This window comes from Cygnus olor, chromosome 12 (assembly GCF_009769625.2).
Source record: "Cygnus olor isolate bCygOlo1 chromosome 12, bCygOlo1.pri.v2, whole genome shotgun sequence".
Lineage (NCBI taxonomy): Eukaryota > Metazoa > Chordata > Aves > Anseriformes > Anatidae > Cygnus > Cygnus olor.
The window spans coordinates 15704042-15728087 of record NC_049180.1 but is presented as its reverse complement, the minus strand read 5'-3'; the positions used below and the strand labels follow the sequence as shown (position 1 = coordinate 15728087).

Here is a 24046-nt window from a genome sequence, read left to right as displayed (position 1 = left end):
ATATGTGTATGGTGAATAGTAAACAGAGCAAACCACTCAGCTCTCTGACCCTTAGCATATGGACATCTCTACCAAAGGAGAGTTTTCACAGCACATCCACTTTCACTGTCATCTCACTGGTAACCCAGGGGATTTCACTAGATTTGTTAATGAATTGCTCTATTGACTTATATCTGAGCTTGCCTCATTAGAGTAGAAGAACAAAATTTTTATCTATGTTTTCGTGAAGGGGACCAGAATGCCCCTCCTTTGTTAAGAGGTGGGTAATCTGTGGGGCTGTCATCTGTTTTGAGCTAATTTATTGTGTCAGTTTAAGAAGGCTCTTCAGTGTTCATTGACGCTCAAGCTCCACTCCAAGCCTCTTTAAATCAATTTTTTCCTTGTGACTGGAATGTTTTTTAGGCCCCTGCTTGGTTTACAAATAGCTGAACATGTTGTTACCCTGGTGCTGGCTAGCTTTAGAGTGCCAAATACAAGCAAACTCAGTGAGCCTCCATAGCACCACCTGTCATGAAATGGCTTTCAAAGCGGCTACAAGCCTTGTACAACCTTGTACCATTCACCTTCCCCACCCACCATCACTCAAACAACAGTTCTTCATAAACTCGCCCGTACTGAACCCAGGCGTGTTACAGAAATAGAGGATGTGCATAGATCATAAATGTTCGTATTTCTACCATGCTGCAGTTAGTGATGGACCATTGCTTTAGGATTTCCAGAGTTTGAAACACAGACTGGCCTCTGGTTAGTACACCGTGATAGCCATCAATTAACATGTTATTAAATAGTACACCAATAATGAACACATTATGCCTAATGGCCAACGTGGAATCAGAAGGTATTAGTAAAATGAGATTCAATAAAATGCAAACCATAAAGATAAGCTTCTGAAGATTAGATCTGACTTCTTGTCTCTACTTCCAAGGAAATAAATGGTCAGTACAGTAATCCTTCTTTCTGCCAGTCCTCTAACTGCCTTGAACACACAATATACCGCACGGCACAGGAAGGAACAGACACTTTGACTTAGAGCGCTGCAGTGTGGCACTTGGAGACAAACAAAAAACTCATATTTTTTCATATCCATGCAGAACACACAGTTTTGATGATTCTTTTTAAGACCAAGGGACCTTGAAGACAGTGAACTGCAGATCCCTGGATCCATAATGAATACATGAAGCTACCAGACTCGATGGGTATTGGCCTATCAATTTACAAACTACTGTTTTCCCCTTCTCCCCCTGCTGCCCATGAAAAACATTCCGTATTTAAAAATCACAAGTCGCACAGAGTATTAGTTGCAAACACTGTCATTTCCCCAGAATTAGAAGCAGCTCAAAGAACTATAAAAATAGCTACCATTTGCACCAGCGACCTTGGCACATTCCACTGCAGTCAGTATGAGGTATGGGGGAAAATTCCAACAGCCAATCTTCAGATGTGAAGGGTTGCATTATTTTTTACAACATTATTATGAAATTGAAAATATGAATCCAAGACCACCTTTGTGTCCTTGCAAGATGCATGAGGGAGTGATGTGAGTTATTGTAAATTCAGCTACTTTCTGTAGCAAAGCATATTGTATGGAGTTTCAGAGCTGGAAACTGTTCTACAGTTTCAGAGCTGGAAACCTGTTTTTGCTGAAGGGTGACCAAATTCTGCAGTCCTCACTCAAGCACAATTCCCACTGAACTTCCAACAGGAGCTTCCTCTCATCAGGAATTCCATTACTAGCAGTCAACATTTTTTTCCAAATCACTAGCCAAAGTGGAAGGTGTGTTGAATGAAAGTAGCCCTTTTTTCCAGCTTCTACAGATGATTTATACCCATGCATTTTCTGCGTAGTTGAACTTTCGGAACTCACATTATTAGGCTCACGTTATTTTGAAGCTTTGTGTAAGGCTTTGGCTATGCTAGACTTATCTCGAAACGCGTCGTGGTGTTGGCCAACTCTAGCCAAACAGCACAGCAAGACAGACTAAAGATGTTCACAACACAAAGGCCCTACCTGCACATTGGAGGCAACACCAGCTCATTTTGCTGCAGATGTTTTTCTCTGAGTTGCCATGGAGTCATTGGCTCACCCGGAATCAACTCTGTCTGCACAAATGACTCATCTTGCTACCAGAATCTATGTGTAGGGATTGTTATTAAGAATCCGATATTAATCAAGCCATGGTATTGGAGTTGTCATAGTTATTTCCTACTCTTAGCACAGAAAATAACAATGTTCTATTATTTCAAATAGCACAGTGAGAGAAGTGTGGGTAAATACTAATTTTTTTCACTGGAAAAATTATGTTGCACATCGATAAATACCAAGATGTGAAAAGCAATCTGAGAGAGTACAGGGAACCGAAAACACATTTCTTCAGGGTTCACTCCTTCACTGGCTGGCATGGCTGTCAAACATCTGAGCCACTTTCACTGGGTAAATCCTGCACTTTGCAATGCTGAGTAGAGTACGGGAGTACCCTAACACCTGGTGTACCGGGTATCAGGCAGAATTTTATTATAATTTTTAAGCAAAAAACACATAAGCAAAATGCTTACTTTGCTTTTCGCTGCATTTTTTTTTTCAAATCTTGTTTTATGTAGGAATTAGTTTAAAGCCATTTGGATTATTTATGTTCATTTAATCTAAGGATTTCTAGGCAAAATCTATCAAAGGAAATTAAAGTAAGTCCCAATTGCCAGTGCATGAAAAGATATGATGCTATCACTACGCACAATTAAATGACAGTCAGGTCATTTCTTGCAGTGAAACTGGTGGCTTACAGATTGTTAAATCTAAACCTGCAACTTTAAGAGATTCAGAAAAAAACAAAAAGTTAATTCTGGCAGCAATCTATGTTGCTTCACCTGTTTTAGAGTTTTCTGCTCTTTGAAAATTGCTAACCAAGTCCACTCATTTTTTACCACTTTTTTTTTTTTTAAACAAAAAAACAAGCAAAGAAAAAAAAACACCACCACCAAAACCATTCCAGGCACATTGGTTATGTTTTCAGACTGGAGCTCATATCTGATTTCAGCTCTGAAAATAAATGTCTCACATTCCCCATTCATTCATATGACAAAACAAGCCTGCGGATCAGTGCAATAAGCCATTCCTGACTTAAAAGACACCTTAGGCTGAAAAATCAGGATGGGCACTGAAAGTTAAAACTTTATCACAGCTGTATGGAAAAATGTGGCAGAGAACCTGCCCACACCATGCATGACTAAAGGCTGTAGTCTTTGACCCTTACTCTCCTATATTGACAGGATCACATAGGAAAAGATATAGTTAAAACAAATGAAAACAAAAAATAGAGAGATAGGAACACTGGAACATTTACAACAACCTACACACACAAAAAAGCAACATATATAACTCACTAGGACAAATAAATAACTTAAGAAATTCATTCCTTTTCTGAGTTTCATTGCAGAAAGAGCAGGTACAACAGAGCTCAAAAAAAAAAAAAAGAAAAAAGGAAAAGCTGCATGTATCATACTTCAGTGGGCTAACCATATTCCTTAAAATTACAGATTTGACAGAAAAATGGCTTCATAAAGTACAAGTGCCTGGGGTGTATAATATCTACCAGAGATATTGCTATAATGATTATATGAAATTATGACTAATTACTAGTATCTAAAGGGTGTTTCACCTTATCAGACACTATATTCACACACCCAGGAATAGATACAACAAGTAGTAAATATAGGAATCGAGATTCCATGACACACATTCCTTTTTTTGTCTATTATGGATCTGAGGAACAGATCTATGAGGATCCCTTAATTACCACTAGCAACTGATTAGCAGATCAGAAACAACGTCAACTACTTAACTGCATTTTGCAAAAACTTCTGAGTTTCTGTTCATTTGTTTTTGTTTCACACTGGAATGATAAAAAACCCTGCTAAATAGCTTCAGATAGTTGGGGTGGGATGGAAAGTACCAAGTTTTGATCCTCTACTTGCCATTCCAGGACATCAATGGACAGAAAAAGTGTTCACACTGGGCCTCAAAGCCTTACAGCTGAGAACTCCGTCAAAACCTAAAAAAAATTTATGCGAGTTTTCATAACAAATCTGTTTCTCCCCTGAAAATAGTCTAACCTGTCTCAGTAGCAAAGAGATTTAATGAGTAGGAACTGGAAAGGAATAAAATATCTTAATCAACTTAGTTGCTATAAATAGAAGTTAAAGACCATTGAAAAACCAATTGACATACTTTCACACTGCAACACAAGTCCTCCACAGGACTCTCAAGATTGTACCATCATGTTTGGAGGCGCAAGCTAGCAGAGGACTTCTTGTGCATTCTTCACCTCATGATGTTATTTCCATAAGAAAAAGCTGGAAGTTGAAACTGTGTCAACTTGCACTGACCCACGGGAATGCAAACATCTATCTCCTGATAACACGCTGAGATAATGCACGTCACCACTGCAGCCAGCACGAGGACACTTGTCTTCACTTATTTTATATCCACTCTATCACATTCCTGGCCACGCTTCCCTATCTTTCCTTTCAACACACTCCATGCATTCCTCCAGTGAAGTGCACAACTTGCTTGTTCAAACACAACTGGGCAGCACGATTGCACTTTCCTTCCCGCAGCTGAACAAAGCCCATGGGCTACTTAAAACGGCTGTTCTAGCAGGTCAGTTTTTCACACCCTGTTACAGGAGCAGCCTTCCTTTTTCTTTTCAGAGTTTGGCTGTTGGCCGCAAGCTAGTCTTTCCTCCCACAAGACAGAAACACAGCGTTACACTCAATCTGTGAAATCTAGAAACCACCCAGAAAAAAGCACACGTGCAAGCCCCCTTGTTTGCTACCCATTATTCTATTGATAACTTCTCCATTGTGTTGAAACCACAAACATATTCTGCATCCTATTTGCCAAATTAGCCAAGACTCTAACATCACAAATAGCAATAGAATCCTTATTTTTAGAACTAGTTGACATTTTTTGCTGGATACAGCCTCTTGACAAAAATATTCCATTAACATTTTCATTGGTGTGTAGGGGAGCAGGAAAAAAAGCTGAACAAAAGCAAGAAATATTAACAAGAAGAACCGTATTTTGTCTTTTGCCTATTCCAAGAGTGCAGAATGAGAAAAACCCAAGCTGAAAATTTTTTATTTTGCAGAAACGTATTTTTGGACCATTTCTGTTACTGAAATATAAAAGCATTATCGACCATCATGGGAAAAAGAAAACACAGAATTCATATATGTTTTCTTTTCAGAAAACTTCTCTGGTTCTAATTGCAGTTAATTCTTTAAAATTCATATAAAATTATGTTAGATAAAATTTAATGCTGTGATCAACGGATTTACAGCATTTTAAATTGATTCCATTCAGCACTGAAATTATAGCCATCAGAACTGCAATGTCTTTCAGGTGTTTACACAAGGCTAAAGCAACTGATATTACCCATTGGACTCCAGTGCAGAGCAGAAGGAGCTTCTCCTGTTTTTGTCATTACCTCAAGCAATGAGAGAGTCGTTTGTCTGTTTCCACCTCAGATGTCTTCTGTTCCTTCCCTTGACATGATACGCTGAATTAAACCATTTGTCTGGTGACTAAGAATCCAACCCAATGATGACTGGATTCACAAGTGTGGATTTCAGCAGGTGTCAGATGTGATCTCAATTTCTCTGATAGGGCCACAGAATCTTTGTTTTTGGCTGCTAATTTTGTTTTCTCCACCAGGTCCTACTTACCAAGGAATTTCCAATGGGAACACAGAATTCACATTTTTGATGACGATGTCACTAATCTTACATCTCTACAGTAAATTTTTTCTTTGAAGAACCTCCCTCTCTCCTTTCCCTGCCAACCAACTACTATTTATCACTTGTGTTGTGGCTTCTAGGTAGTGTTGTACATAGCAGTGAATTACTCTAATATTCATCTCAAAAGGCAAGCAATATGATTTGTTACTTACTTGGCGCCAGAAAGAATGAAAACCATGCAGCATAGGATACACATTTTAACTGGAGAGAAATTATTAGAGTTTAGCAATAAGAGTTTTTTCAGTTAAACTTTACCAGATGCAGTATTGTGTCACATACCAAATTCACAGGAAAGCAAGGAAAACAACTCCCAAAGTCTAATACTCAATGTTGGAGTTTCCTCATACATCTGAATGTTCAGATATTTTTCTATGCTTGTCTTGGGGATGCAGTTAAAAAGGCTGTGCTTTGGCACATATATATTTGAATACAGTGACCAATTTTCACCACACGAATTACAGTATCAATTTACAGCTTTTGTTCTAAAAAAGATATTTTCCTTGCACACCAACTATAAAAGTTCAGTCACTTAAATTACACAGACTGATCCATCTGTGGTGGAAATTACTATTTAAGCTTTATTTATCTAGGAGTAAGCTATGCACCTGTTCTAACCTCTAGACAAATTTCTGCATAATCCAGTGTCTGCTAACAAGGTATTCACAGACTCTAAAACTGAAAACATAACCCCTTTTGCCTAAAATCCTTCAGACCTATCAGATCTTCGAAGCTTGTCCTGGAAAACATCTCTGCTACATGACTCAAAGATCAAGCAGGAGGAAGGAATGTATATCGGGTCTGAGGACAGTAGAAGACCATCCTTCTTGCACTAAATACATGATGAACTGAAGAATACCATCTGATCTGCAGAGATGCAATGAAGAATGAAGGAAGAAGGATGTATCATTGGGGCTGATGGCTGAAAACTCCACTTTTACTTATACCCGGAAATGCATGGGCAGCTACCACGCAGTTGGAGAACTTTGAGAGCAGTCTGCAAGTAAAGTATGCTCTGAAGAGACCAAAAGAGCAAGAAACAGCTTTGTGCTCTTATGGAAAGTTTCCAGATATTCTTCAGACATTGCCTTAGGTACATTGCATTTCAGTAATCCAACTTAAAAGTTAAAAACCCATGAATAATTTTATAATAGCTCATATGCAAATTCAAAGACTTGCAAAATCCATTGTTGCTTATGTGGCTTTTGATAAGATTCCTCAGTGCAGAGGGAACAAGAATTTTATTTCTATAATTTCCATCGGTTGCTTCTTTTAAGAAAATTTACTGAAAACCTCCAGTTTAAGTCCCAGGTTCAAGTATGACAAGGGGAAGTGTGCTGTCTGTGCTCGGCTGTGATCTCCCTCCTCCCAAAAGACACTGTGGACACATACAGTAAGTACACGCATTTTCAGAATATGAGCCCCCCTGGCCTTGAGGCCATAGTCAGCAGGAGGGGTGACAAAGCAGAAGCCTGCGGTGCATGACAGCAGTCAGGGCAAATTAACAATTGCCCCTTCTATTCACAAAGAGAAAAGAATGGAGCCATTCAAGAGCAAATCCATCTGTCCCCATGAGGGTTCACAAGAGTGTCAGAGAAACCTCACGGCCAACAGTCTCTAAGTACTGGCACACAGGAATCCAGCAGAATCAGCATGGGTACTTGGTCTTTTGTCCAGCGGTAGAAGCTCCACTGTCAGGACGCTGTTTTCGCAGCCTGTCTGCTTGAAGATTCAAGGTCTGCTCAGTGCTACCTTTGCCAAGAAGCAGAAGGGGAAATGAGGCAAGGCAAGACTTGCAATTTTCATCACAAAGTGAAGATTTCTTGAGCATGAAGGAAAGAACTGCTTATTTAATAGTTGCTCACTTGTTATTTTTCCACAAAAAAGCATGAACAACGTAGGTAGGGAACCATTACAATATCTCTATTAGGAGCCAAACCAATGCCTTCCGTAAGTCTTTAAATGATCATGCCTGTGCTCACAGACAGTCATCTCAATGCACCTTATGTCTGCATTAGTTATGATCACTGGGATAACCCTGAAAATACAAATCACATGTAAGTGCATGCAACGCTGCGTGCCCATATTTGCAGAATGCAGGACACACTTCTCAGGAGCTTTCTCTACCCCACGCATATCAACAGATGCCAAGTCAGGTGCTAGTGATAATATGTCAGCTGTCAACATTATTAACTCACTGCTCATCAGGGTACAGAAGAGAGAAGGACTGGATTATGAATATTTGTACATTTGCTGGGAGTACTGATCTCATTTTAGCACCTCTAAGAAGGTGCCTAGGAGAATGGAAAAGACCTCTGACCTCTTCCTGCAGGAATATTTTTCAGAAAGTCCAGAATTTATGCCCTTCCCTGAGTGGAAGCCAGTGGGCATTCCTCATAGCCCTTACGTATATGCAGGCAGCCCTGAGTGAAGTCCAAGCCCAAGGAATTCCAGACAAGCACAATCCCTGCCAACATCTGCACAGCTGACGGTGGAGGTCCATCTCAGCTATGCAGCCTGGCGGATTACAACATTATCTGCTGCTCATACCAAATCAGAGCAATTCTTTCTCCAAAGCAGATCTAATATTGCTCACCATGTACAAAATGCAAACCTGGTTTTGCCAGCCTCCTTAGTCCCTGGCATAACTTTTGAGCATGAGATCATAAGGCTGCGGAAAGATGGTGAAAACCTTCTTTGGTTCCTCTTAGGTCACCTATCTTACTTTTTTTATTTTTATCCTGTAACAGCTGCCAGTGAATTACGATAATACAGATTAAGAGGGTCATTTAGGGGTTGTTGTGCCACTAACCGAGAAAAGAAAATAGCAGTATATCAGGCCATAGATAACACATGAGACAATAGTCCTTCCATCTCCAATCTGTACAGACTCAATATTCTGCTAGAGTATTCTCTCCCCTTTTCCCCTTCAAAGGGAAATTCAACCTCTCTAACTGAGTTGGGAGGAATTATACACCCTTGCTTCACTCCAGACAAAATGCCTATGTTAATTTGTCCAGCTTTAAATTCAACTGATATTTTGGAAAATTGCTTTTATAAACCTAAGACCCATGTCTTTCTTTACTCAGGCAACACTTTTGGTGAAGTGTGCCAGCAAGAGATGTAGAGAAGCAAACTAAAGATTTAAGATATGATCCTGAATATAAACAGTATAATTGTAATTACTCCTTCCGCAGGTTTACTGGGAATTATTCTCCTCCCTCACATTCTCAGCAACCCAACAGGCTCAGGAGTAGCACAGTGCTGATCCATTCAATCAAAATACCTCTCCAACTCAGAGGAGGCCAAAGCCCAGCCATTTGCCTGCTATTAGTAGACAGTCCTGCCATGTGGGATAGCTAATCCATAGTAAGGAATAGTTTTCCTATGTGTTCCTGTTGTAGGTTTAAGAGCTCTTGAGAAGGGTTGTGGTGCAAGAGCTTTTTCCGGGTCAACACAACGAAGTCTCAAAGATACAGACTACGTGCCACAGTCTAGTAAGATATTATTGCTATTAAAACATCTTTTTTCAACAGCTATGGCTCTGCTGCTAATAATCAAGGAGAGGCAGTCTCACTGCGAATACAAGGCTGATGCAAGAGTAGCCCATCAGTTAGGAGAAATATTAAAAGTTGCTAGCTTCTACAGAGAATGAGGTTTCAAATAGGCTGGAATAAAGATTGACAAGGAAACTAAATGTCAGCTGCTTACCCCAGACTGGCTGCTTTATACTGGCTCTTGAGTGTGCCTCACATTTTTCACCATAAATGGAAAGAGCTAATAAAAAAAAGAATACCAAACAATCCAAACATAAAAGTGTATAGCTATCATAAAATAATACATTTTTCTTTTCTTAGCATTTCAGCTGTCTGAAGAATACTTTTCTGGTGTAAAAGAGATAACTATATATCTTCTGATTTTATTGGCTGCAGATTACACTAATTATCATAAAAAATTACTACCACTAATAAAAATTCTATTATAAGTTACTTATAGTAATCTCTAGGGTACTATACTTAGCTTAGAAAAGATTGTAATTACACTGCATTACAGGGAGAATTTGTTTCCTGAAGCAGCTTTAACACTGTCTGTTTCTTTTAACACTTTAAAGTTGCCTTTTTTTTTTTTCTTCCTCTTTCCCTTTTCAGGTCAAATGTTGCCTGTTATTTTCACTGTGCAGGATGTGATTTTATCCCAGAATAATGATCCATCTCTGTTGCAAGTGACGCAAATGAAGTTTTAAAATCACAAATATCTGGGTGGGTTTCACCTCCCGAGGGGGTTAGCATGTCTCAATGGAAGGATGCATAAAAGGGAAGACCTAACACTCTCCGCCCAAAGGGAAACGCACTCTGTATAAAATTGCTGGAAGCTAGTGGGTGTTCACAAAAAATACAATGTTCGGATTTTATTTGACAAGACAACAATTGTTATTTTCCCTTTTAGATACTTTGCATTTTACCATCTGTGAGGTTGATGACTCTTAAATGACCTTAAATCATACCGCTGTTAATGGCAGCGGTTACAGGCAAACGTGGAATTCTGTGCGCTACCTGCCTGGGACTGAACATCAAATTAAATTGCTTTACTTTGATAGCTGACACTGTAGTAAATAACCTCAAAGTCCAACTAATTAAAATAAAATTGAAACAGTGGCCATTTCTTTTAGAAAGGGTTTCAATGCTTCAATAGCAGGGCTAATCAACATCTTAATTAACAGTCATAGAAAACGAAATAGCCCATTTGAGTTGCTTTAAAATAGACAACTTATTTATGCAAAGACTAGTGGCATATTAATTGCTAACACTAAGGAAAAAATATTCCTTTGAGCTTTACAGCTTCCTTTGCACCAAAGGATTTGAGAACTAAATTGTGGAAAAAACATATTACAGTAGTTAATTTTATGACAGACATGAACCAGAAGCATAAGCAAATGTAGGAAACTTTTGTGGCATATTTGGTTTTCTAGTTGTTCCTTTTTTTTTTTTTCCTTCTCAAAATAAGATTAATCAAAGTAGCCTCATAATATTTCTGTTCTATTTAAAGTTAAGCATTCAGGGCTCATCCTGGGAGACGCTGACCAAACCAGCTCTGACCCAACAAGACAGTTAACATCAAGCACATGTATCCTTGAGCCCAGCCAGATAAGCCAGGAGCTCAAGTGCATGCTTTTCACCATTGGAGTGGTCTGCTCAGGACCCTGCAAGACTGAACCTTCTCCTCCCTGATCCTGAAGCATTTGCACATGCACTCAGAATTGACCCAGGCAAACAATCAAAGGGCTACTCATGTGAGCAAGCATTTCCAGGATCAGGTCCCAAATGACTCATCTGCTCCAATTAGTCTACCTCAGGTTGTATCTTTAAATAGCTTTCATTTACTAATGTGTGTGAGGGAGGAGCAGCAGGGAGGAATTACATTTCCTTTCCTAATTACTTTACTTTTGTTGACATCTTGGAATAAGTTTTTACTTTCAGAGGATTGGAGTTGATTTACACTACAGAAACAGCACAGCAAGCATGAGAAAATTATTTGCCCTTCCTCCTGCCAGGCATCCATTTCCTTTTCACTGTTGCTAACAATGCGCTAACTATTTATGCGTTTGTCAAAGGATACCAGCATAAGAAAACTATATTTAATCATTTCACTACAAAGTGAAAACACAAGGTAATGATTCAGACTTTATTTAAGTAATAATAATATTTGCACAGACTGCCTGGCGAGAGTGCTTGTAGGCGGCAGGAGTTCAGTACAGTCCTAGAGGGTCAGCAGTAACAAGAAATCTGAAATAGCCTTTAATTTTCTTCTTAAAAAACACCATTTAATTTATGACCTTGAAATTCACACAAAAATGTGTCATTTCCCCCAATTAAAGTCTGATTTCACTGCATTTTTCAATGAAACTGAAAATGAAGGAGCTTTATTTGCAGAAGGAGATTCAGGGGCCTTGCAAGTGCCTCAGTTGACACGAAATGAGTTGCTTTGCTTATTTTGGTCCCTAATACAGAAAGGTTTCCACCTTTGGTCTTAGCTAGAACTAATTGCAGCCCTGGCTGCCTGTCCCAGTGCAGACGCTGAGGACGGGAGGATGTGGGAATCAAACTGGGACACTCATTGTTGAGACCATGTTGAGTCTGAGGCGCATTGACAAGGGAAGGAAACATGCTGAACATGCTCCACAAAGGAGATCAATCTCTCTGCTGTCAGCCTGGCTCTTCTCACAAACTTGGCATTTGCATAACCTCACCTTCAAAATTTAGAAAGCAAAAAGAGTCCAAACATCTTCACATGAGGCTTAGTCACATAATAGATTAAACAAAGACAATTCAAAGAACAGCATCTTTCAACAAATTCTTGAAAGCAGCAGAAAACAGATGGACAAAAACATTGATGCTTACGTGCCCCTAGTTTTGGCTGCTGAACAGAATGTCTCATAGTCAATTTAAGAACAAATTTGCAAACTGTTTATGAAGGTTGATATGTACGAAGAATGTGTTTATATAGGGAAAAAGACGCTTCTATCTGCCTCCTCATGCAATACTCACCTTTTGGTTTTGAGCTGGGTAACTGCAAACAGTATGGTGTATCTGTTGTACATCTCAGTTGTCTGAAAGTCTGGTCTTATAAAGTCCACAAGACAACTTCAGATGAAAAAACTCATCAGCCAAACTTGACAGAATCCTAAGATTCAAAGAATAAATGCTGTAAGCAATCTTCTATTTATTTACCTCTACTACATACCCATCTTTGATCCCATTACAAATGACAGGTGACACCTACCATTTTATCATGGAATTGACTTTCATCTACAATTCAGTCAGATGGAAGCAGCTAAAATGGCTGTAGGCTCTCCTCCTAACTGCTCCACCTGGCATACACTTGCACATTGCATGACATGGTAACGTTGCCCTGACAGAGTAGGATTCTAGTCAGACCCTCGGAGATTGCAATGCATTTGTATTGGGCACTGCGGAACTCAAAATTTGGCTGCTGAGGACCACACTTTGCAACATGGTCTCTGATGACCACGAGAGAAGAGAAATGAGATCTAATTCCAAGCACACATAATACTGCGTAATAAGTTGGTAAATTTGCTAAGAAAGTGCAATGGTCTTTGAATCACTGGGGACAGATACCAGAAACGTGATAAATTGCATTCATCTCAGAGGGAAAGAACCTGAGAAATGGTCAGAAATCATCAACCAAAGTCAACTCCTCCCCATCATACCAAGAACTGCAAAACCAACAAAATAAGCAGATTACCAGGCACGACCATATAAACACCAAAACGACGGCACTAACAATATTGGTAGCTTCTGTTGCTATATCCTGTTCCATTTCTTTTTTCTATGCTTTCTCTACTGCAGTTATTTAGATCACCCTTTTCCACACTCCTTGTGACCTTCAATTTTCTTTGCCAACTTCCATGGGGTATAAGGGGCTCAAGATAGTAAAATTCTTCAGCTAAATAACAGCAACGAGGTAATGCTGGTGGGCAAAAAATGTAATAGAAGCCAGAATAACTTAATTGGGCTGCCAAATCTGAGCTTGAGAATGAATTCATATTTTTCTTTTCTTGGTACAAAAACTCAAAGCCTTGAGTATCTTATGGGGTTTAAACAATAACTGGAAGACTATGATATAGCAGCAAATCTATTAAAGCTTTGCCCCAAGGGAAAATTAAGACTTATTCTCTTCCTCTTGTAGGGAAACTGAGCGCTTCAGTTCTGTATGTGTTTTCCATTTAATGCATATGTCAATATGCCTTAAAAAGCATTATTTCTAGCAGCCATATCTGTGCCTAGGCAAAATCATTCTGATTAGGTACATACAGCTTATGTGAAAACTTAAAACTCTAGCGCATACCTGGGTACTGGTATGAAAGCTACACAGTGAACTGCTTTATTGTTTCATCTGACCAAAGACAGGCAACAAATGAAACATACAGATAATTCAAAACACTCTCCATCTTCTAGCAGGTTAAATGCAACAGGACCTCATGCAGCATCCCTCATATGGCCCTGTCTGGCTAATGCAATGGTCTGCAACAAACAACCTAATGCAGAAGAAGAAGGGAAAAGAGGAGAGGAGAAATATTTTTCTGTTCTCTCAGAAAAAAACAACAAACACACATATCAATATCCAAAAATGCTAAAATATCTTATTGAAGCAACTACTGGCTCTTTGGTGGAATAATAATTCCTTCAATTTATATCAGCTTCCCCTACACCTTTTGTATTTAGCAGTACAGTGCTGTTCACGTGATATGAAAACCCATCCTGCTTTTAGAAAAATGACATAAGGATTTTACATTAACAGTTATTATAACCCACAGTATAAAAAGTTATAAAGTTATATATTAAAGTATATAGTTATATATATAGTTATATATTAAAGTATAAAGTTATTATAACCTACAGTAAATCAATACGATATACACACAGACATCCTAACAAAAACTTCCAACTCTCAAACACATCACAAACACAAAATACACCCTGCCTGTGAACTTATCTTTACCCCAATTCAGCTATGACCTGAAAAGGTTGCACATTGCATTTCTAAATTTTCAAATTGAATTTCCCCATCTCACAAGCTTCCAAGTTAGGGGAAGAAAAATGCAGGAGACATTTCTCTGAAGAGAAGCTCCTGGCTCCCAGGTGAGTACTGACAGTGGTTTTACATGCTGTAGTGGAGCAAAGCCACTGCTGCAAGACCTCCTGCAAAACATCTCATATCACTCCCAATTTGGATGCCTTTTCGTTAACCTCAGACCAACCCTGCAGAAATCTAGCTAACCTAACAACACTGACAGGGACTTGGTTTAGACTGCAGGTTAAAAAATGTAATATCCAATTCCAATGCAGATGAGGGAATCTTAAATATTATCCTGTATTATGCATGGTAATCTGAGGCAAGATGGGACTGTTACCTGGTTTGCTGAAGCTGTGATCCTCCCAGATGTTTTCTATGTAACATGAACCAAATAAATTCACTTGTAAGAAATAAAATGTTTTCCAAGGCCTCTTTTCCATACTGCTCATTAACTAAAATCTCAATAGTTTCAGGGGGCTTCCTCGGTAAGTCAGCAGCAACATCCCCTCTCTGTCACACTGTACAGAAACCCTGGCGTAGTTCTGCACGTGCGTGTGCCACCAGCTTTTAAACAGCTGTCTGAATGTGTAACTTGGGCTGAATTCAAGTTTCGCACCCCTCAGCTTTGTTCCCTTCTAAGCAATTCTTGTCTTAAATGGCCAAAACAAAGATCTCAAACTTTATTTACCATGTAACCTGTCACTGTGATAAAAAAAAAAAAAAAGCCTTGCCCAACTTTCACGAAAGAGACAAGGCTTGTTTCGTTTTCCCTGCCAGTTACTTCTACTTTGCAAACCCCATTCAAATGCAGACAGTTACTTTTGAACACTGAGAGTAGGTGTTAAATTGAGATTATGGTAAACAGCAGATTTCTTTGGTTGGTGAAGAAATTATTTCATGAAGACACAAGAGAATTAAGCAGAATTTCATGTCACTTACTGTATGTGCTGATCAGAGAGTGAATGATGAGTTTCTTGCTGTGGACAGCTGCAATCCTCTGCAGCCTTCAGGTGGAAGGAAACAAAATTCACATTTTAAAAAGGAAAAAAACCCACTTCTTAGTCCTTTCGAGTAAAAAGTAAACAGATCTTTCTTGCCAGATTTATTATTCTATTTATATGTTGCCTGAACCTGTCTAAGAACATTTTGAAATATTTTTTTCTTCTTTATCTCATTTCACTATTACCATGACAGCTTGTTTCTGTCAAAGAGAAAAGACTGTTGTTCTCTTCATTATATATACCAGCACTGAGACTTAGACTTTCCTTAGTCTGAAGGGAACACCAATTTGGTTGGTGGGGACTATATCATTCAAGCTGTTTGGTAACAAGCTGTGAGTATGCACAAGAGACTTTAAACATTACTACTATATTCTAAAAGAAAGAGCAAGCAGGTGTTCTCTGCAACGTAGGTTTTAGTTCGTAATGCTAATTAGATAGCAATTACAGCTTCTGTATACTACTTGGTAGCTATCCTTAGCAGACAAAAAAAAGCAAACACTACCGATGATACCTTCCATGTCCAGATAAAAAATATAAGGGGGGGCCAACCTTTCCTCAACATACTTGACCTTCTGGTGGGTATCACCTCCTTCTGCAGAGCTGGCACTAAACTTCTCTCAGGTAGGCAAGCTGCAGCTTGAAAGCAGAAGAGCACAGGGCCTGTCAAGATGCCTAGGGACTGGGAAAACAAGCTGAAATCTTCTACTCTTTGACCATAAGTGCGAAGCTGTCCATTCTTCTCTTCTCCAAAGTGCTGGTCGAATGGCCAGTGCTTGGCTGCCATTGACTCCCTCTGTTGGCTGCATCTATGTCCTCTGGCTCCTGGCTTTCAGATGGCATGCACATATGCTATTCAGAGCAGCACAGACTGTCAGCTGCTTATCTAGTGTATTATGTGACTAGTGAAGTGCCACATGGTTGAACACCAGGAAACATATTGCTTGCTTTCACTATCAATGACCTAGAGGGAAGAATATGCAAGAGAGGAAATTTGCGGTGATAAAATGGGGCTGGGACTGGGAAGCAGGTCAAAACAATGAGAGAGCTTGACAAAAAAGTGACTGCTAACTTCAAAGATGAAATGCATGGCCTATACAAAACGGGCTGATGCTTTAACAGGACCAAAATACAGACAGAGCTACTCCAGCAACTTGACCAGAAAGCAGAATACAAAGTTTTAACTGGAGTTAAAAAGTTAACATTGACAGGAGAACATCTTTCTACTTGTAATACTCTCAGCAAATCCTCTTTCTCCTATGTTTGCTGTATAATTAAGGCGAGCTTTCCCTGTAGAGCAATAAGGGAAGTAAAATCACACAAGTTCTTTAAAACTATCTTTTTGCTGTTGATATTTTTTTTTCAGATGCAGTTTCAAATTTCTCTCCTGGCTAAAAACCCTTTCTTTTTTTTCTTTTAAACGGAATCCTGATAGGCTCAAATAATAACAAGGTTTCTACTGCTAGAACTTAAAGAACATTACCATACATCTTAATGCTGTTGATAAGATTGTAAGATTCAGCAACACTGAGACATACATAAACTCTCTCTTCATCCTCCTGCTTAAAATTTACCTCTTTGAAACACCTAGAGCTAGCTTGGCTAACACGCCAGCCTGACCACTTATCCTACTGCACTGGACAGCTTCATTTCTCCTGCTCTCCCTTACTATCCACACATTAAACACGAATTCTTTTCATATGCCAACATCACCAGTTGTGGAACAAAGGAGAAAGGACCGGGGCTCAACTTGCTGTGATCTGTTATGGCTCAAGCACCGCACATCCACATGATGTAATTTCTAATAACGAGGTTCAAGCCAGTTTCCATTCCTAGACATGCAGTACACATGCAGAGAGCCAACTTCTGCAGGACTGCACATCTGCATCGCAAGTAGGTCACCCGGAAGAGTAAACCAGCACATGACTTCAGCCTGTTTCATGAGGTGGGAGACAGTTTTGAATGCATATTGCAAACCTTCAAGTATGGGTGCAAGGCAAATTCATGAAAGAACAACCCATCGTGTGCCCTATATTGCTCATTGGGATGCACTCTTTGCATCAGGGTTGAGAGCTCCCAGCACAGTGATGCTGCTAATGCTACTTATGTTATTATGAACAAATAAAATTAATAACAGGAGCTAAGCTTATGCCATCTTGAAACCCTTCTATTTCGATTTTGCATGCAATCAGTTTCCTTATGGAGTCAATTCCAGTGGAAAACATACAGAAGTTCAGAGAGAGGATACTCCAACCCAGATTCATCTAACCTAGGATCAAGGGAGCTACCAGGGCAAAATGGATCAAGCTAGGGACTTGAGTTGGAATATAGGATAGGTTGAAATTTAAAGAATCTGAGCCTTCCTCTATAGAAAAGTTTTTTGTCCCATAAAATAAAAAATACTAGCAAAACATATTCAAATGAAGAAGATAGTTGGACTTTCTATTACCCTATGTTATGCAGTTATTAAGTGGACACTTTATGAATTAGACAGCTATGCCCTCAAACTTATTTAAGGGACTTCATCTAAAACATGGAACTCATTAGAAAATAAGATTAGGTTATCTGAACCTGTAGCATGTATTCAGTTTGACTCTGCAGTCAGGATTCAGAACGGAAGCTTAATTTGAAGTGGAATCAAATTATCCTGTACTCAAAACTAAATGTTGTTGGAAGTGCTTTACTAAATTGCATTTAAATCACGCTTTGGTGCTGTTCTGAATTGTGGCCACTGCTATTAAGAAGTCTAGTTTGAGACAATTCAGATTTAGAAGGAAGACGTTAAGTCTATTTTCAAGAATTCTCTTGCTACTGAAATTCCTCGGTACTGTTTAAGATATTAGCTCTATATTTCCTTATGCCAGAAAAAATATAGATAAATAGATATAGGCGATTAAAACAAAACAAAAAAGCATCTTTCTTTGCTAGTGATGCAGTTTTATTCATCCCAAATTACCAACCTTTTCCTTTGTTACAATGGTTTCTTCTATGCATGAATCTTGGCATATTAATAAAAAATAAATTTGAGGTTGAGGCTGATTAAAACTGAAAGTAAGCCTTGATCTGACATGTTATTTTGATTGGGTTTTCAAAGTTCACATAGTTCTAGTTCTAATTTATGTTATGCATGGTATATATCTTCTTGGTTGAACAACTACATTATTCTAAACAATTATATTGCTATGATACACATAATGCATGGCTCCTGAGCATAAAGTTCTTTAATGATGGCAGACTGTAAAGTGGTACAGTTCACTTTTAAAAGGTCACGCATCTTTTTTCAGTAGATTAACATTTTATCTTTTAATGGTGTTAAGAAAAGGTCAAAGATTCTAACAGATGGAATATGGAAAGCTTCTATTGAAGAAGATCAATGTGTTAAGCATCAATCTAAGTCCAGAAACACAGCCACTTAATGACTGTTGTTCATGTTTTATTTTAAATTACCACTGTCTTGACTGTTTGAATGCTAAAATTACATTTTCATATTTTAAAAAAAAAAAAAGAACATCACTATCTGATGCATATCTATGCTTGTGTTGTATTTTCAAGAATATGTCTTTATTGTACAAAATAAAAGAAGTCCCTTAAATAATTAGCTTACCCTTAGGCTAATGGCCTGTCATTTTGACATACAAGTGAATGAAGCAGAACGATCCCCAACAGCAACATGGAAGATAATTTTATATTGGTTTAACTGGGTACTTTTGCAATAATTTGAAGGGATATATGCTTTCAATCAATTCTCTTTTCTGCTGTAACATGCTGTTGAACAGCAAACTTTTAATATTGGTGGTAATATAAACTTATGATTATATTCTTCCAGAAGAAAATATTTAGGTACTAGACCTTTGCAAGAGTATTTCATTATCATTTGTAGCCCCAGATTCTGTAAAAGAATAAAATCAAAGCATTTCTGCTCTCCCAATAACTTCAGACCTGAAGGGAAGAAAGTGCCAAGTTTTGCTTCTTCTTCTGCTACATGCCTCTACTTTTATAAAGTAACTCATACGACAGAAACCATGATTGGTTTTCTGTGTGCTAAAGTAAATACAAATATAAAAAAATAACAGTAGGGGGTCAAGCTGTTTTGTAAAAAGTTATCAGACAGCTTCTAAAGATTGGTCAAGCTTACATCTCTGCAGTTTGTATGTGCATTTTTCAAATGTACTTGTCTTCCAAGTTCCTATTATCCCCTCTAGTCAGGCCTGCTCCTAACAAAAGGGCTCCAAGGACAAGGTAAAACTCCAGTGGCATTAGGGATTCTCTTCAGGGTCCTTGGAGGTAACTGCTATTAAGCAACAGGAAGCGAATTTACACTCCAGTACCCACCTACACATGAAAACAAAATGGTGAGTATTGGGGCTGGCAATATTCTTCCTTCTAATGGGAATGCAAAACAGTATTTTGATGAATTACTGAACAAGCTAAACCAGACAGAGTTTACAGGGATATCTGTATTAAAAAAAAATAAAATAAATTTCAGAACAATAGCAATACTGGACATAAGCCCAATGCAACCAGACACAAATTAATAAAATATTTGTTGCTCAGATTACAATAACTAAAGGGTTATTCAAAATGCAAGTTTATAAAGAATAATCTCTTATTTTATAGTTTCGCCTCATATTAGAAAGAATCTTGGAAACTTGCAGTTTCTATTTTCAGACAGAAATCAAAGTCAACCTCACCCCCATCCCAGCTTTTTGATAAATCTCATATTGCTATTATCTTCTAAGTGCTAGGATCTAGGAGATAAGTTATCTTTTACTAGGATATAAGCTCCATACCGTTACCTCCTATATTTCGTTTTTCACCCTCTGTAGGTCGGGCAGAGCTGCTATCTCCTCTCCAGTATGGGGAAATGACACCACTTCTACAAACTGATGAGAGGAACCGAAGTTTTCCTCAGAAGAAACTGTGTTCAAAACAGACTGTGTAAAGCATAATTATGAGGTTTCACTTTTATTTATAAATATTTGTTGCAGAGTTCAACTGCCTATACCAAATACTCCCAGCACCAGCAGCTTCACCATTAAGATTGTACTGCCCTAGAGGAGAACCCAGCTTTAGTTCCCAGGTGAAGAATGGGTTTCCAACATATCCTGAAGCCAACAGAAGCTGACTTTTTTGACCACGCTAGGCAGAAGGCTCCAAAGCTGTCAACTGCTCCTTGTTTCCTCAGTGTTAAGGAAGTTTCAAGCACAGGGGCTGGTGGTTATTTTGAGTGCCACAGCACGGCTTGTTCATGACCACTTTCTCTTGGGTAGGACAGCCTTTGGGAGTTCGGTTATCAAAAATGCTATTCAACGGTGAACTGATTGCCTTTATTGCTCTGAAGACACATGGTGAGGTATTGGACTAATTAAGCAGGCTGCCATATTGCTCAGTTCTACTGGATTTAAAATACAGCCCCACAAACAGCTCTGCAAAGGGGACAATTCCTATTGAAGTGTGAAAAAATAATGAAAGCAACCAGCAGACATTGCTGGCTGTTTGATCATCCGGTAGCACTTAGGATTTTAAGAGGATAGCTCAAAATCTCTTTTAAGTAGCTGAAATATTCAAGTAAATCTTCTTGCTCCTTTACTTGCTCTAACCACTGCATTTTTGGGAAGGAACATAAGCCCAAGTCATCCTCATGCAAACTTCAGAGTCACGTTGAAACTGAGGAAGAGAGACAACTTCTCTCTAGGTGAAGCAACCTAAAGCAATAAAGCCGGCCACTGTGAACGTGCTAAAACCAGCACTCAGACCATAATTCCTTGTGAACTCCCTTCATGGTTTCACATACAGACTGGGTAAGACAGATGAAGCAGAAAGCCCTCACTAATTTCCAAACTGGCTCGGTGGGAAAAGAACAGAGTCGGCACAGGGCAGTGCCACGCACTGGCAGTACACATCACTTAGCAGACAGCTCCAAAAGCGTGATAGCTACCTGGAGGATACAAAGAAATTGGCATTGCTTTATGTAAAAGCAGCAGCAACTGACGCTAAAAGCCATTATGTTCTCCCACTATCTTTGAATAGTCAGAGATGATGTTATTACAAGAGGCAAATTTACAAAGCCAGAAAGCCACAAAATAATCTTCTATGGTAGCCACAAAGTCTGCAAGGCACTACAGGTAAAAGGTAAGTATGAAAAAATATGAAGTATTGATTTACTCTGTTTCAATTTTTATTTATTTATTTTTAAAGTCCATGATCTTTTCACAGGTGCTATGGGATCCAAGAAACCAGGGAAAAGATATTTCCTTTCCATGGCTGCTCCAGAGCACTGCAGGCCAAATTATACTCCTGTAAACACCTCTGGGATGCTGTATTTCTTCCTGAATTTGCACAGCTGTAAACACACAGACGCCAGGAAAAGAACATTAACAAATGCAGATTAAATATACTCCAACCTGCTTTTCTCTTTTCTGTCTCTGCTCCGCAGAGCTGGCGAGAGCAGAAGCAGTAAATGCTTACGATTGTCACTTGAGTCAGCACATACAATTCTTCATACGTGTAGGAACTAGCTCTGCTGAGGAAGAAAATACCATTTCCACAATAACTTTTCACAGTGGAACTGTGCCTTAAATCAAACAAGCAAGTTCTGAGTCAGCTTGGTGGCAGAGCAACAACAATTTGATCTGCTACGTGGCAAGCTTTGGTTTGGAGATACTAAACAATTCCTCATCCCGGGCCCCAGGCTTGTAAGTATGATAGAAGATGATGCAATGCATCCAGACTCTGGGGAGAAAAGGAACAGTCATACCACTCTTGAGAAACCCTTTGTGCAGAAAAATTTATTGTGTGCCCCCAGGTGCAAAGGCTATGGATGAAATGCAACTCAATAAAGACAAGCCATGGTGTTTCAAGACAGCTAATGAACATTTCAGTATTTGCACTTAGTCAGATAAAGCAGTGTTTTCCAGTTGAGAAAGGAGACAGTAATCATGCGAGCATGATTTCTATGTGATAAGAAATGCTCCCAGAGTTTTTTAAGCCTCATGTTTTGTTTTTGTTTGGTACAAAGATAATCCTATTAATGAAATCTAACCAGTTCTCCCACCTTTACACTTCCCTTGTTTACTTTTTTTAATGTAATTTTTCCAAGGAGTTGTATTTCATTTATGAGGGTCACCTGTCTTTTAAACAGAGCAGTAGTTTTATATTTTCCACATATATGGAGCATCGTCTTGCATACTCTTTACTTCCCACTCTATAAAGTGGTAAGAAAGTCCATTAAGATGTACTATGATTTTATAATTTATGTGTTCTGTTTGATTTCCATGTTTAAGTGCAGCTGATGAGGCCTATGAAATAAATAGTTAACATCTTAGTGCCCACGGACAGAATATCAACATGAGCACCAGGAATTCATAACACCTATGGAAAGCAGTGTTGCATATATGCAATAAGATACAAGAGAATATTTTCAGGAAATGCCCCTTATATAGCACCCAGTCAAGCTTCTGAAGGGATTATTCATTATAAATCATGCTGGCTTGATAATGAATTCTGCTAGAGGACATGATGTTAATTCAGCTATTCCTTTCTCTTTTACTCTTGGATTTAAGTTTAAAAAAAATATTATTTTTTAGCCTTTGAGTACTTCTGTGATCTGATTTCTTACACCCTGCAGGGGACAGCATTGGGTAAAGAAAAGTAGAAATCATTTGATAAAGAAGCATTTGCTTTCAATGATCAAATTATACTTTGTTAATTGAGATACAAAAAAAGTGTTCTTTTAGGTTGGTACAAATCTCTGTCTCTCTTCTCCCTTAAACTCTGCAGAATTATTAATCGAAATTACTTTGGTTACATAGCTCATTCTCCTATCAGTAGCGAGAAAATTTCTCACCCATTTGTAGCCACCAGCATTACTGAAGGAAAAGAACTGCTGTGTAGTATTGCTATAGCTTTGGATTTTCTTCTCCTGACGGGCTATGTAATCCTTTTTTTCAGCAGCTATGCCAAATCCCATCTATAGCATCAACATAGGTAGCAACGTGGGGATGAAAAAAAGTTGCTTTTCTACTATCACCTTTCATTAAAGTATATAGATGTGTATGGACACACACACATGTATTTGGTCTGTAAACGTGTATGTAAATGCAAGCCAAAATGTTTGCCTTTTATTTTTCTCAGCCATTGTTGCAAAAATAAAAAGTGTTCTCTCCCCTGCAAATAGGTCTGTATTTAAAAGTGATATTGCAAAAGGTATATGGTAGCCTTGTTTATTTTGGACAGATGCAAAGAAGTATCTCTGAACTTCTGCCAGTGATCAAAGGAACTGATGATGTAGAACAGATTCATGGGCCATGTCCTATCAGCCTGCACTTTACCCATCATCCATCATACAAACCCTAAGCCTTTTTCTGAGTGATGATTGCACCCTAAACACATAAAATTAATCACCACTCTAGCCTGGCCAGGTGTCTTGCCTCCAGAAATTATCTCATTGCAGCAAAAGAACTGCTAGAATCTGATATCTGTACTGTAATTTAATTTAAAGAATACTGCACAGTAATGCTAAGATTGATTTACATATCTGAAAAGTTTCTAGTTTCACAAAGCCAATATAAATTCTTGGAGAAATATGTAATTGGGAAAAATGGTTGATCATAAAATCAGTTCATTTGAATATTTATTAGTTTCTGGAATTTTCAGTTGATGCT

General features: G+C 38.6%; 1 long non-coding RNA gene across 9 annotated transcripts in view; it reads right to left on the bottom strand.

Moving 5' to 3' along the window:
• Nucleotides 1-12335: 12335 nt before the first annotated feature.
• LOC121076608 overlaps nucleotides 12336-24046 on the bottom strand; it is a 221061-nt gene continuing 209350 nt past the window's right edge. For all 9 annotated transcript variants that reach the window (XR_005823605.1, XR_005823606.1, XR_005823613.1 and 6 more), the window contains 3 exons: nucleotides 15325-16347; nucleotides 13657-13846; nucleotides 12336-12471 (listed from right to left, as the gene is read on the bottom strand). This is a non-coding gene — a long non-coding RNA (uncharacterized LOC121076608). The remainder of the gene's footprint in view (nucleotides 12472-13656; nucleotides 13847-15324; nucleotides 16348-24046) is intronic.